Source organism: Enhydra lutris, unplaced genomic scaffold, assembly GCF_002288905.1.
Source record: "Enhydra lutris kenyoni isolate GAN:26980312 unplaced genomic scaffold, ASM228890v2 scaffoldscaffold33, whole genome shotgun sequence".
NCBI lineage: Eukaryota > Metazoa > Chordata > Mammalia > Carnivora > Mustelidae > Enhydra > Enhydra lutris.
Genome location: NW_019154117.1, coordinates 1,706,862 through 1,719,700, shown reverse-complemented (window position 1 = coordinate 1,719,700; position 12,839 = coordinate 1,706,862).

Genomic DNA, 12,839 nt, shown 5'->3' with positions numbered 1-12,839 from the left:
AGAGAGTTGATTCCCAAGCCCTTTCACTGGCTCTGTCCGTGTTCCCCACCTTTGTCCAGCTGACTTCCTGCTCCCTCTGAGACTCTTGTCTGGTATCCCTCTTGGCGACAGTTCTCTCAATAAAACAACAAAGCAGGGCGCCTCGGAGGCTCTGTCTTTAAGAATCTGCCTTAGGCTCAAGTCATGACCCTGGGGTCCTGGGATTGAGCTCCGCATCGGGCTCCCTGCTTGGCGGGAAGCCTGCTTCTCCCTCTCCCACTCCCCCTGCTTGTGCTCTCTCTCTCGCTATCTCTCTCTGTCAAACAAATAAAAGCTTAAAAAAAAAAAAAAAAAGAACAACAAAACCTCTGTCTGCCTTCAGGAAAGTTAAGAAACTCATCACACTGGCTTAAGAAATGATTTTCTAGCTGAATCCTTTCCCCAGATAGGCTTAGTGTACTCAAAGATCTCTCAGCATCTTCCCGAGCTCTATTTTGCAAAAGGATAATATTGTTAATCATTCTACAGATTGAGAGTCGCATGATCAGTAATAAATACGTGCGGTTGGCTGAGCGCCGTGCTGGGAGAGTCACCCTGCATGAGTCCTACTGTCCTCCAATGGGGAAACCAGGGCTCCGAGACACGAGCCCATGGCTGGCATCCAGTAACTGGGCAAGGGAAGTGGTTTAAAAACCTGTCTGCAAATCCCGGGACACTCTTGCCATCCAGAGGCAGAGTATAAGTCTTCCCTCTTGGATATGGGCTGGATTTGGTGGTGGAAAAGCTAGTTTAGAAAAGGCGCTACTGTCTCTTCCTGACTCTCAGGAGTCTTGTGCTTGGATCCCAGTCACCATGTTGGAAGGAAGCCCAGGAGGGGTCCCAGCCGGCAGCCAGCACCAAGGGCGCAGCTTTCAAGGGAGTGATCTTCCAGGTGTTTCTGGCCTCATGGCCACTCTAAGCTGTCCCTGCTGAGCCCTGATAAAACTGCAGACTTGGGATCAAAATAAATGGGGTGGCAATGGGTAGCCAGAGCACCAGGTCTGTGTCTCCAAAGTCCTCAAGAAGGAAAGTAAGATGGAGGCTGACCACGCCTTCTTGCTCTAGGTCCAGTGCCCAGATTCCATGTGTCCGCCCATGGGAGACTGTCCCCATCAAAGAATAACTCCCTGTTCCTCCCTCTCTCAGTCCCTGGCACCCACCATTCTACTTCTTGTCTCTGGGAATTCGAACCCTCGAGGGAGCTCCTCTAAGAGGAATTACATGCATGTAATTAATTCAAAGGCTGCAGTATTTGTCCTTTTGTGCCTGCTGCTTCCATGGAGTCGCCTGTGGGTCAGGGGCCACCCACATTGCAGTGCGAGTCAGAATTTTTTCCCTCTTGAAGGTTGAACATGGGTGTGCAAACACATGATTTCGTGTGCCTTGGGTCTTTGGTGATGGCTCCCGCGTCCCTGGGTAGACTCGGGGCACCTCAGGCTCCTGGCAGCTGGCTGTCTGTGGGGTCCAGGTCTCAGCCTGCCCACAAAGCTTCCTGACAATGTGGACCCCGCACGTGGCCTGGGTCCCCTCGATGCACACGCCACCCCTCCCCACCCCGGGGCCAAACCCAGCTCCAGCAGCTGTCGGATGTCCTCCCATTGGAGAGGTCCGGGTGCCGCCAGACACGGCCCATGAATTATCTGTAACGAGCTTCCTGACAGCCGCCGTTGTCATCCCACCTGTTGCAAAAACGAAATCTCAGGTTTCTTTGGTCTTCTTGGGTCAGTTAGCGCTTCCACGGCCGGCCGGCATACACAAACGTAAATGCAGGGACGGCCCTTCTGGGCCTTTCTTTGTCAGACTGTCCTGAATCAGCAGGACAGGCCCAGGCGGGTGGAGAAATCCTGGTGGAGCCACCCAAAAGGACAGTCAGTGAAGCCAAGTTTATTGCCGACAGATATGATGTGGCCGACTTCTAGTCTGGCCGCACAGCTGTGCAAAATTGTTCAGCAGGCCGGGCCAGCAGATTCTGAGCAGAATGGACTGGCTATAAAATTTGATAGGCTGTCAGGGCTTGTAAGACAGATGGGCTGGGGCGGGTGAGGGGCCTGGGCCTAAAGGTTATGCTCCGAGTGGCTCTCGGACCTACAGGGCGGTCTGGGCATTGAGACACACGATAGCCACCCAGGAGCTTTTTTCCAGAGCCAAAGGAAAGGAAGGATGGATTGCAGGCTGGCCGCCCTGATAAACAGGAGAGACAAGGGGTAGAGGGTCGTAAATCAAGGTGTTTAGGAGGTGTTAGGATGCAAAGACCTCTGGGGAAGGGAGAAGAGTCCGATTGTATTTCTTGTAAAATTCCCTTTAGCTGCTAAATGGATCTCACTTGGTATGTTTGCAGGACATTCTCCAATAGAGGATTTCTGGCAGTGCCCTCGACAGGATTGGCAGCCCAAAGAACTGAGGAGCCCAGAGGTGGTGACAGTTGTCTCCGGACCGGAGGGCAGTTGAGCGGTCAGGAAGCAGGCATGGTTACTGTCCAGCCTGCCCCAGCTGACCCTGCAGACGGGAGGCTTGCACGCAGGGTGGCTGCCCCACGACCGCCTCTCACTGTGCTCTGCTCTACCCAGGGCTCCTGCTCGGGGCTCTCAGCCTGCTTGCCTGTCATGGCCCAACCGATGCCAGCCCAGCTGTAGACGGGAGGCTGGAGCCCCGTGAGCTCTGCCGGGCTCTGCCCGCTGCCTCTCGGAGCTGGACAGCCACCCTCCCGGATGTCTGAGCCCCATGTGCATTGTCAGGTTTCTTAGTGACACAATTTCCTCTCTTGCCGGGTGTTGGTTTGCCTTTCAACTGATTCGAGCAAGAGAAGTACCAGCAGGAGAGCTGCGGTCCTGGCTAGGTTTTCCCTCGAAGGTTGGATTTGCACGGGACTCACCGACTTCTTTCGAAGAGAGGAAATCCAGGCTAAATCCAGTGTATTTAGAAATGAGCAGAAAGGGAAGAACCATATCGTTGAGCTGATTGTGTAAGAGCCAGAGTGGCCTTTGGAAGGAAATTTAGAACATATAATTATTAAATGAGAAATACGTATGATTGAAAGACTTTGAAACAAGTACTAAGTCATGAAGCTAGAAAAGGACCAGCCATGTAAATAAACCTAGAGGAAAGAAGGAATAAAAACAAATGCAGTAGATTTTGAAGCATAAATAAGTGGAAAGCACCAGTAGATAAGACCCATAAAATCCCCGTCTGGTTCTTGGGAAACAGCCCTTCCCTCCCCCAGCACTTACACAAGCGCCCAGACACGCCTTGCAAATCTGCTCCAGTAAGAGCAGACAGACCATTTAGAGATGCAAACAGTTCAACAGTAAGAGGAGGATCCATCAATTTTATATCAATAAATTTGGAAATCCAGATAGAATTGACAATTCCCTTAGAAACTGAAGTCAGTAACTTCAGATTGCCTCAGGCTTAAGAAGAATTCTGGATGCACCAAAAATTACAGAAGAAATGGAAAACGTAGTCAAAGCTGGACTTCGCCCGGAGGCACTGCGCTCCGCACGGTGGAGACTGGTGTAACCTTAAAGAAACTGTCCATTCCCCCATTGTTTAACGTGTTTTTCAAGGGACTGCAAAAAGAAAAAACTTTGCATGTAATTCTCCATCCAAAGGCAGAACACACTTGAGAGTAAAGTTGGATAGAACAAAAAAGTATACATGATAGACATATTGTAAGTAGCATATGTAGTAATGACATTTAAAAATATTTCCATTATTGTCAGAAAAAAAATACTTCTCTGCCTCACACAAACAGACTGTCAACACTGTTTCTGAGATATCAGCAAAAACAGTGAAAAATAAAACATCTAAATATTTAAAACGGAGAGATGTGATTTTACCATTTGCACGTAAGAAATTCAAAATAATCAATTGCACTAATTTGAATTAAAATAGTTTAATTGCAATCCTTGATCCAAGAAAAATGGATAGATAAAATGATTTTTCTAAATTCCAGCTACAAATGAATGTATTTTTTTTTAAAGATTTTATTTATTTATTTGACACAGAGAGAGGTCACAAGTTGGCAGAGAGGCAGGCAGAGAGAGAGGGGGGGAAGCAGGCTCCCTGCTGAGCGGAGAGCCCGATTCGGGGCTCGATCCCAGGACCCTGAGATCATGACCCGAGCCGAAGGCAGAGGCTCAACCCACTGAGCCACCCAGGTGCCCCAACTAATGTATTTTTTTAAATGAGAAGGTCATATTCATAGGATGATTGAAATCAGACAAATTTGCATAATAAAAGTACAAAGATACATGTGATACTTGTTGGCGTGGCTTCAGAATGTGACCTTGTTTGGAAACAAAGTCATTACAGCTGTGGTTGGTTACACTAGAATGAGATCATACTGGAGCAGTGTGAGCCTCTAATCCAACGTGACTGGTAACGTAGAAAAAGGGGAAATTTGGAGAGAGGGACACACACCCTGGGAGTACACCATGTTGGGAAGGGGGCAGAGAATTGGTGCCACTTTTATAAGCCAAAGATGGCCAGCCAACCTCAGAAGTCGGGGCACATAGGTGTGGAACCGATTTTCCCTCGACTCACTGGAAGGGACCGGTCCCGTGGACACCTTGACTTTGGACTTCTGACCCCCAGCATTGAGAGATGATACGTTTCTGCTGTTCAAGTCACCCAGGCTGTGGTACTTTGTGACGGCATCCCTAGCTAACCCTCTCAAAAATCTCTGCTGAAAGATATAAAGGAGGGCTTGAACAAAGAGAAAAATCCACCATATTCATGCGTGGAAAGTCTAAAAATTGTAAATAGAGCATTCCTCTCCCTGCCAAGTTAATATATAAAAAATCACTGTAATAACAGTAGGGCTTGGGAAGTGAGCATTTTCAAGAAGGTTTGTCAGGGTGATTTGTCACTATGTAACAAAATGGAAACTTTGTATACCGTGTTCGTATTTACCCAGTGATTGTGCTGTTAGGATTCCATTCTTCAGAAATTCTATTCTTCCTCTGGTTGTAAAGAGGCGGGTTCAAGAAATCTCACTGCAGCATAGTCTGTAATGGGTACTAAGTGGGAAAAAACCCTTAAATAATTGCCAGTAATGGTGGACAAATAAATTACAGAACAAAGAAAGTCTAGAATGCAATGCCTTGGTTAGAGTAAGGTGATGTTTATATGTGTAACTGATACAGGAAGTTGCCTAGGACACAATTTTAAGTGATCAAAGCAGGTTTACTTGGAACACAAATACGCTATTATTTTTTCTTTTTCACTCCCCACCAGCCTAAAACCAGAGCACACACCCTGGGCCTCCCCCTGCTTTCTGTGCTTTGCTCTGGGGCCCCCTCTCTTGATCGTCCTTGACTGAGTCCCACCACGGATCCGGCTCCTCAGAACACAGAAGCCGCTGTTTTTGGAGCAGATCCGTGAGCTGGCAGTCTCTTCCTTTGGGGACCTTAAGCACGAAAAGTGGACAGTGCATGTAGGTTTATGTTTTATGCTTCAAGTTTCAATCCTCCACCAATTGTCTCCTTTGCTCAAAAGCCCTGGTGCTTCTCTTGGTCAAAGCAGGGGGAAATTGACAAGATATAAGTTAGACATTTGTGCGGACTCTTTGCTAAATTAAAAGAAAAAAAAAAATAAAAAAGCCCCCTTCTCCGGCCCATACGATGCCCACACACACATGTTGAGTACGTGGACAGGGATCTGAAAACATTCACAGCAGACAGCCCATGGAGTAGACCTGGGCTGGGACGATCCCTCTGGGAGGCGGGAGGGGAGTGATTTCGGGAGGTCCTTTTGGTTCTCGAAATTCAATATTCGGTATCTCCCAGCAAGCATGCATGACTTTTGCACCTGGAGATGAAGAAACATTTACCCAGCTTTAATTCAAAAGCACAGGGTTGGTTAAACACCCACCAAGCAAAAGTTCAGTCTGGGTGTGGAGGTCACGGCATGCCAAGGGGCAGGCTCGCAGCCACCCCGCGCCCTCGTTCTGTAGACACAAAAAGCATCTCAGCGGACCCTTTCAAGAAGGAAACCCAGAACTATTGTCTTTTCAGCTAACTCTAACTATCGCTGCGTTCAGCTAAGGGACGCAGGTACATGACGCAGGTACGACGCAGGTACATGACGCAGGTACATGACGCAGGTACATGACGCAGGTACATGACGCAGGTACATGAGGGCTGCTCAGCTACTTAGCATTTCACGACACCTGTCCCAGGTGTGACGAACTACTCAGGTCGCCCCTCGGCGATGATAAAATCCGTTTCCCACATTCCAGAGGTTTGGAAGAACAAAGACGGAAAGCTTTTCCTACTTGAGTTCGCAGACCCCTTGAGTTCTCAGCTCGGACCCTGGGTTAAACTTTTGAAAGTTGGTCTGTGACTTCATTAGTGACAAATTTCAGAGCGGAGTACCGATGAGCTCATTTTCGTGATGGCCAGATGGCGTTCTCCAAGACCGCTCCAGAAACAATAATCTTTGTGAGAGCAGAAGAGTAGAAGAGCAGAAGAGCCCCTGTCTAAAAAGAGTTTTTTCCAAGCGTGTCTGAGGACACAGTCCCAGAAGACAGGGAGGCTGAATGGAAGGAAACTGCCTTGCGGCCCAGAAGCTCTTCTGGGAGGAAGGCTGCGGCCCCGGAGAGCGGCAGAAGGTGCTGGTTGCTACGGACCCGTGATGATTTGGGGAAACAGGACCTGTTGGCCTCCTCCCCAGTTCCCGGACCAGGAAAAAGCTGGCTTCTCCTGGCCTCCGTGGGTCCCTGCCCCCCCTTCCAGGACACCTGCAAAGGAGGGGAGACCCTCCCAGCCCCTTCCATCTGGCAGGAAGCTGTCAGACCACTCCTGGGAGGGGAGTGCTCTCTCCACCCTTCCGAGCCCCTGTGTGATGAATAGACCGAAGGAGGGGCCGGGCTGGACGGAAAGTCTTGTCTTGGGGAGTTTTCATGACCTCATGTGCTTTATCAGGTTCTCCCTTGACTTGGGTTTTCTGTCCTGTGGGAGGTGGGGAGCGCCGGGCCAGGTGGGGCTGCCGGGAGCCGTCCCGGGCCCCGATAATGCCCCGGGGAGCCTTTGCTGGCACTCAGCGCCGATGAGCTCACCCAGAGGAGGGCCCTGACCTCATTCCTGCAGGGCATTTCCCCCACTTCCTGAACTGCCAAGATTAGCTACATTTTGTTCTCACCAGGAGCCGCACGCATCGCCTGCGCTGGGAGGACCCTGGGAGTCTGCAGACCAGCGCATGTGGGACTCACAGTGAGAATCCCCAGATGACCAGCCCGCAGGCCACTGTGAGAATTCGGTGATTGCCTGCCCTTCTGGGAGCTGGTGATGCATGCGTTTGTCTTACGGACTAAAGTCTGAAGACTGGCTGTCTGGAAGCAGCGACTCACACCTCAGAGACTGCCGTTCAGTGCAAGCTCCTAGACCCCACGTCCTAATAATTTTAATAGTGTGGTGTGTGCATATGTGTGTATGCGAGTGCATGTGTGTGTGTAGCGTGCATATGCATGGTGGGTATGTGTGCATGTGTTGTGTGCACACACTCGTGCATGTGTTGTGCGCACACACACGTGCACACATGGTGTGCACACGTGTGCCGTGTGTGCATCTGTGGTGTGTGTGCAATGTGTGCGTGCATGTGCATGTGTGCGAGTGTGTCGTGTGTATATTCGGTGCGTGCACATGTGCACGTGTTGTCCGTGCACACGCGTGTACGTGCATGCATGTGCACACATGCGTGTGCATGTGTGTGCACGTGCGTGCACCTGTGTGTGCATGTGTGTTCACTGGTGCAGAGAAGGGAAGAGGCAGGATCTTCATTTTTATCCAGTGACCCGCTGCAGAAGTCCTGTAAATCTTACGGCCTCGGAGCTCAGGATTAGAGCTAGTCAACGTGACTTTTCTTTCACAGATTGTACACCGAAAATATGGTGACAAAGTAGGGAAAACAGAAGCAGTCTGGACAGTCTTTCAAAAAACTGAATCCCACGCTCAGGGATGCTAGCTTTTGGTAAACTTGGGTCTGTCGACTTCCTGCAGTCTCGTGAGAAGGCTGCAGGCAGCCTGGTCTCCAGCCCCCGTGTGTTTATCCAACGAGCAGGGAGTTTGCCCAGTTTGGTCAAGCAGCGGGAGTTGGGGGTCACACTGGCCTCTGTGGTCAGGAGCCCAGTGAGTGTCCGCGGGCAGGACGCTGTTTACCCCAAACCTGCCTTTCTGTCAACACGGGAACATTTGTCTCCTGTCGGCTCCGTGGGAGCTGTTGGCGGGAACATTCCCGGGGTCGCTGCTGTGGGTGGTTTCACGGCCGGGCGCCCCGGGGCGGCTCAGCTCTCCGGCTTGCCCAAGTGACTCCAAGTCCAATTTGGTTCAGAGAATGTTTTTAATTATTTATAAACTATGCTAACAGCTGGATTATTTTGTCTAAGAAAGTGCTTTAAACACTTTGGTCTTTGGGAATTTATTTCATCTTTATGGGGCAGTGTTTGCATTTGCTGCATTTGGGTCCTGGTTCGAGGTCTTGGCAGGAGGGATGTAGGCACACCTGTATCTAGCCGCATGTGTGTCACATGCACCGTGTCACCCAGCTGGATGTCAACGGAACGCCATCTCTCTCGGGCAGCTCACTCCGCTCATTCTCCCACAAGGATGCTGTCTTCACGTCCAGTGGGAAGAGGATCTCCACCGCCTCTAACTGAGGGAGGGAGTCTCCCGGCTCCCAGCTCCCGCTCTATTGTCCGCAGTGGTCTGGCCGGCATTTTCCTCTTGCATTTTGGCACATGGTGTCCACTCAGCCTTGTCCCCTGCGCACAGCCAGTCCACTCTGGGTCCCCACCAGGGGGGTCCTCCTGGGCAGCCGCCCAGCCCCGCCCTCCACGGGTTAGCTTCCCGCCGTGGGGAGCCACCTTCCCCGGGCTGGGTTTGCCGGTAGCCCAGGACAACCATGGCGTCATTTTCCTCTGTGCATTTGTGTTTTCTGGGCTGTTTCTTTCTAGAATAAGATCCCAGAGACCAAAATTTCTTCCTTCTCTCCTTCTGCCTCTGGGTCGCCCCTGCGATGCTGTTACCGCAGCCTCTTGTCCTCCGCGGGTGGGCGTGGGCTGAAGGCTGCGGGCAACCACATGGGCTGGCTGGGGAGAAGGGCCTTCATCTGAGAGCCCAAAGGACGCCTTGGTTTCCCCAACCTGAGGCTCCCAAACTCGCGTATCAGCAGAAGCAGCTCCTTAGAGACCCCGTGTGCACAGGAGATGAAGGCGACCAGGAGGGCCGGGCGCCGGATCCCGCCCGTCTGCGGCGTGGGCTGGGGCTCCTCAAGTTCGACCTGCCCGGGGCAGCCTGGAGAAACCTGGGGCCTCGGGATGACAGAGTGTGCAGTCTGAGGACTTGTCTCGGTTAATCATATACAAGGCTCCAGATCTTTTTTTTTTTTTTCCTTTTGGGGCTTAAGGAAGCCACATTTGGATAAGGTTTTAGTTGGAGAAGAAAGAATCCTTTAGTTAAAATATCTTTTGTATTAGCCCTTTCCTTGTCTTTGTGTTTTCAGGGAAAGTTGAAAGGGAAGAAAGAATTCCATTGTTTCGATGTTCAACTCTTCCTGAGAGCAGGTGGAGGGGTGGACTCAGCCCAGGAAACAGTCAAATGTGTCAACAAAGTGTCCTGATCTATAAATAATCCTCTCCGGGCAGGACCAGGGGGGCAGGGGCGGGCGCTCTGACAGCTCAGAGCCTGACAAATCTATTTTGCTCATGGAAACATGGCTTAAGCAGTCTGGGAGCGGGAGAGAGAGAGAGAGAGAGAGAGAGAGAGAGAGCTAGCAGACCGTGCTCGTTCCGAGCGTGCGTTATGAGCGTGGGGACAGATGGGGAGGGGACGGCGCCCCATCTCCCATCGAACATCTGTGCGGCTCCAGGGTCCCCTATGAGCAAAGTCCGGCTCTCGGGGCTCTGAGGTCAAGGAAGCTATGCCTGGACTCTCTGCACGAGCAAACGCACTGCTCAGCCTCCTTTCTCGGCAGACGTGCTCGGGACAGGAGCACGACCCTCTCTTTGGAAAACAGCTATTATTTATGGGTCAAATGTTTATGACGTGGCCGTTCCGTGTACCTCTCCGGAAACTTCAGGTTGTAGGCAGAATCATCAGAAAATCCTTCCCCGGCGGCCTCCCCCAAACTCTTTCATGGGAATCTGTTTTCCAGATAGCGCTGCTGTCCTTGGGGCTTTTGGAGCGAGGAGAGTGGTGTCGCGCCTTCCAAAGTCTCTCTCGGGCCCTGGCTCCCGGCCACGTTCTGTGCAGGTTCTCTCTGTCCGGCTCCCTGCGGAATGGATGGGGTGCCGGGACGTGGATTTGCAGCTGGGCCCGGGGCTTTAAGTGTCACAAGCTGTGGCCTTGGGGAGAGACTGTCAGAGGCCGACCTGGCCCGGGACCTCAGTCCTTGTTTCTCAGCCCGCGGGGTGGCAGGATCTGTGTGCATTGGTTGTGGGATCTGTGCAAACAGACTTGTCACACCGTGCGCCGGCTGAAGACATTGCATTGCGATTTCCTAATGCTGGGCCCACGTGGCCTTAGGGAGGGCAACACTTGGGGCTTTGTGGGCGCGCAGGAGGAAAGCTATGTTTTCAAGGAGCTGCACCTGCCATCGGCCATCCCACCAGTTGCTTGGGGAGTGCCCACGAGCCCCACGAGGCGGGACGGCAGGGTGGTCGCGGCAGACCCCCTCACGTTTCATTTGCTCTTCCTAGTGCCTCCATGTGCGAGCCAACAGGCCAACTGTAGAGTGCTATGGCGTGTCTTCACGAAGAACATTCCGGATTTGAAGAAACGTTCCTATAACTCTCGCTCGCTCTCATTAGGTTCTTTTGTAATCCCGTGAATTTTATTCCGCGAAGGGGTGCGCTCTTCCATAAACGGGTCCACGGGCTTTGTCAGACTCCACCAAGGATCCATGCCCAGAGGTGGACAGGCGGAGAGGGACACGCAGCCCTGGGCAGGCGAGGGGCCTCCCAGACTTGTGTGTCCTGCGGTGGGGAGGCGGACACGGCCGTCCTTCGCTAGGAGTGGACACCGTACACCTGGTCCTCTGCTCAGAGAGTAATGCCATGATTTTGTGTGGAGCGTACATGGGATCGTCGCTTGGGTGAAGTTAGCCTCCTGCTTTAAGCTGGAAAAGGTGAGTTTCTTACAGTCGGTAAGGATGGGGATTATGGACATCAACGGACAGACCAGCTCGAGTACAAAATAGGACTCAGAAGTTCTGTTTTTTTTTTTTTTTTCTTTTTTGGGCCTGGTTTTGGCCATAACAGGGACATGTATAGTAATTCCCGATAAGGCCACTGTGGGAGCAGTCCCTGGCGTCTGAGTGACAACAGTGCCGGGGAACACCGATGCTCCTGCCACCCGCCGGGTGCACGAGTGCGAGGCCCCCAGCCTCACGGCCGCGAGCCCAGCAGCACCTGCTTGCAGCGGGGAAGGGACGGTTTCCGGGGTTTCCGGGGATGCCCGGCCGACCCCCGTTCTGCAGCCACAGTTGCAGCTTCTGAAAAGAACACCACTTCTCATCCTGGTTTCAGTGCAGGAGATCATGCCTTGAAAAGGTCACACTCAGAAAACGAGGGCCTGGAAATACCAGTCCCTTTGGTGGAAATAGCCCAGGAGCTGAAACAGCCTTACGTGTGAGCTCAGGCCAAACCACTGTGAAAAGAAACTGATGTTTTCACTTTTTGTTCGTTTCCTGTGCTGTCTTTACTTCCTTCTTGTGATTTCCTGAGCCAGACAGTCTCTTAGGAGGATGGGCACACGGGTAAGGACCCCACAGGCTGCTTGGGAACCCGCGAGCTTCATCCCCTCCTGAGCTGGGAGACCCCCACCTTCTTCCCATCTTTCTTCCCTCTGCTTTTGGACGAGGTCCCGCCTAGGGCTCTTGGCTCAGACAGCTCTGGACAACAGTGAAGCCCACACTCTTGGCCAACCTTCTAGGCGTGAGCCCAGCCTTTGCGGTCAACAACCCTTTTAAGGTGGGAAGTTGAAAGTATCAAGATCTCACTTTGCTTGTGCTCGGAGAGAAAACAACCACCCAGCACGTCTCCGCATCAGACCACCCCTGTCTCCCACAGGCTGTGGGTCCCTGCCTGTGTCAGGAGCGGCTTCTCAACTTCACCATTGGTGGTGTGGGGCCCGCCTGCAAGTCTTGTTTCCATACGTGGACAAGCTGAAGCGTGGAGACGTCGAGCTCCTTCCCCAGGGTCACGTGGGGGCTGGGTGGGGTGTGGACCTCGCAGGCTGGCTTTGTCACTTCTGATGACCGCTGGCTCCAAGCCTCCAAGTGAGGTCACCAGGGCACGGCCATTCCTCAACCGTCAGCCCTGGACCAAGGGCTCCCTCTGCAAAGCCGACTCAGCTGTCCACAGACCAGGGCCTCTGCTTCTCTGTGATTCTTGGTGCTTTCCTGGGTTTGGCACAACGCCCACCAGGGCCCTCCGCACACTTCGTTACGGTTACTGTTTGCAGCCTGTCTCCTGGCTGACCGGCGAGCTTCCACCTGTGTCCTCCACTCCCAGAGCCTCGTCTGTCACCTGCCACGTGGCAGGCGCTTGCTGCCATTTGTTGAATGACCAAAGGAAGAAACAGAGACAAAGGTATAAGGGACAGAGACAGAGCGCCTCCTGGGTCTCACCCGTCACCAGTCGGGTAAGAACTTTGGCCCCTGTTGCCTTTGGTCATCCGTAAGGACAGAGCCTTCACGGCACCGAAGGAAGAGACAACCACCTCCCCATTCTCTTTCTGGACCTTATGGTTCTTCTCAAGGTCGCGTCTTGGTTTTTGTCAAAGACACAAGAGGTGTCTACGCTTTGATCCAGAAGCGTGGACTGT